The following is a 2,814-nucleotide window of genomic DNA, read 5'->3' on the forward strand; positions in this document are numbered from 1 at the left end:
ATTTATCTCTTGTAACATAAAAATTAATCATCAAACCTGAGTGCCCTACAACAGTAAGTGCCTGGAGTGGCTGTCTAGGTAGATTTGCTGATATTGGCTGGACTTGCTGTCATAATTGGATTTGCCTGGCTGTTGGTTAATCTCTAGGTCTCAGCTGGGATGAGTGGGGTAAACTGGCTTTACCATACACATTTGTCCAGCAGGATAACCTGGGCACCTTCTGCCCGTGGCAGAAATGAAAGTGAGCAAGTAGAAATACAAAAAGTCGCTTAAGGGCTAGGCTCAGAACTGATAACCACCTCCACAATTTTCTGTTAGCCAAAACAAGTCCTGGGACCAGCCCATACCTCAAGGGGTATGAAAATAGCCTCTGCCTTTAGTGAGAACTACAGTGTCACACAGCAAGGTCATGGATACAGGGAGAGATGAAGAATTAGGGCCATTTTGTAGCCAGATGCATGAAGAACTAAGTACGATTTTTAGCAACTGAATGTCATACTGTTCTTTAAGACTAGGGGAGGAATAGTTGAGTGGAAATGGATGTATCAAGAGTTCCTGATGAAATTTGAGATTCTGCAAGATGTTTATCTTCTCCGTAAGACTTGTCCACTCTTCTTCCCTCCTATAGCACCTTGGATCCTCCTTAGCCTGAAGGAACTTGTTCAGTGGAGGTGGGATTCAAACCAAAGCAGTCTGATTCCAGACTGATTCCAGTCTGTATTCTTATAAGTACTATTTCTAACCCCACACTTAAGTTCTGATAAATATTATCTTCTCGATTTTATTATGTGCTTAATAACATTTTAGTACTCCTTGTAGACAGATACTCCTGGAAGCCTCCCAGTTAACTTGTCCCTAATCTGCGTCTTCAACCATTCCCCAATAATACTGTCAGAATGATTCTTCTTAAAGGAAAATTAGACCATGTCCCTTCTATTCTTAGATGCTTTCAAGAGGTCTGCATTACTTACTAGATAAAGTCTAAGCACTTTAGCATGACTATGGGATCCCCCATACCCTGATCCCTGCCTGTGTCATTTGTGTCTTTGTGTCCTCATCTGCCATGCTCTTTCATTTGTGTTCCAGCAGTACCAAGCTGCTCATTGCTTCTCATCAATTGTGTACCATTTCATGCTTCCCTTTGTTCATAGAGTCTAGCTAACTTTTCTTGGAAAAAGTTTTCTTTTTCTTCTCATCCTTCCGTTGTCCATCTGGTATATGCCTAGTTTCTATCACCACCCTGATAGAGCATCACCTTCCTGTGATGCCTCAGACAGAATGCTCTCTTTTATACTTTTCTTGGAAACGTTTATGTAAGTCCATTTTTATATGTATCACGTTACATTGTTTTATTGTTAGCATGTCTATCTTCCACTTTAGTTTGTGAGCTTCTTGATTGCTGAGTGATAGAATTAAATCACCCAGCACAATGACATTTGGCTAAACCATTCAACACCTGTCAGGATGGAAACTGGCAGCCACCCCAGCTGCTCCCCCAGGGTGAAAACCAATAGACTAGCAAAATCTGTGCACTCACTTCTGCTGCACCTCCATAAATCATGCAAGGCAAATATCCTGCCCCTCTTATCTCCCCACCACTGCCAAAATTAGTCTGCCCTGGCATCATTGAAAAATGTCATGGGGAAGGAGATAGACATATATATAGTCCCCTGCCATGCACACTCTATCTTCTGTCTTCTCTAGTAGATACCAGAGTGCTCTCTCTCTTTTTTTTAAATTTAATTTTATTTCATTAAAAACATTTGTTTTAATGCTTATTTATTTTTAAGAGAGACAGAGACAGAATGCAAGTGGGTTAGGGGCAGAGAGAGAGGGAGGCACAGAATCCGAAGCAGGCTCCAGGCTCCGAGCTGTCAGTACAGAGCCCGATGTGGGGCTCGAACTCACGAGCTCTGAGATCATGACCTGAGCTGAAGTCAGACGCTCAACTGACTGAGCCACCCAAGCACCCCCAGAGTGCTCTCTTATTGGTGGGTCTTGCCTCTCAGGAAATCCCCTTGCTTTGCACATGGCTATGTGAGTAATAGTTTACTTTGTGGTCTCTGGCTTGGGTGTGATATGTTTTGACATATCCTTAAAAAGGTGGAGCCTAGGCATCATTATGTTCAGGGCATCAGTATAAGAACTCAATAAAATTTGTTTGTTCAACCTAGTTAATATAGGTCACTAAAATAACTGCCTTAGTGAATTGAGCACGAGAATAATCTTAGAATTGTGTTTATAAAATGAGTGGAATTTGAGTTTGTTTTCTCTGAAGAATTTAAAATATTTTACTTAAAATGTTGATTATAGTCTTATTTTAATTAATTAGCTCTTGCTTCACACAGACACACAAAGCACAAAAGAGGATTCTGGGCCAGCCCTAGTGGATTAATGGTGCCTCAGCTATTTAAGGCCTTAGTACACTTTTAAGTTCTCTGGTTCTGCAAGTTGGTACAAATGCAAAGAAGAATGCGCAGCTGAAATCTTTCAGAACAGACTTTTTTCACCCTCTCTGGACCAGAGAACTGATTAGACAAAAGAACCTCAAATGTGGATTAGGAATAACTTATCCTCTTAACTTTAGGCACATGAATATCAGAAAAAGAACTATTCTAATAGCATTAGGAATCCTGGTTGTGCTAATCCAGTTTATGAAATTTTAGATTAATTATGGGTCATTCTCAGACAGTGGGAAAATAGGTTTACTAATAAAAGAAATTTGTTAATAACAATTGACTGAATGTCCACATATATCTTTGTTCCTTTACTTATTGGAGTATATTATCTGTTTTTGTTCTTGTTTCCCTACTT

This window comes from Panthera tigris, chromosome C1 (assembly GCF_018350195.1).
Source record: "Panthera tigris isolate Pti1 chromosome C1, P.tigris_Pti1_mat1.1, whole genome shotgun sequence".
In the NCBI taxonomy this organism is placed as follows: domain Eukaryota; kingdom Metazoa; phylum Chordata; class Mammalia; order Carnivora; family Felidae; genus Panthera; species Panthera tigris.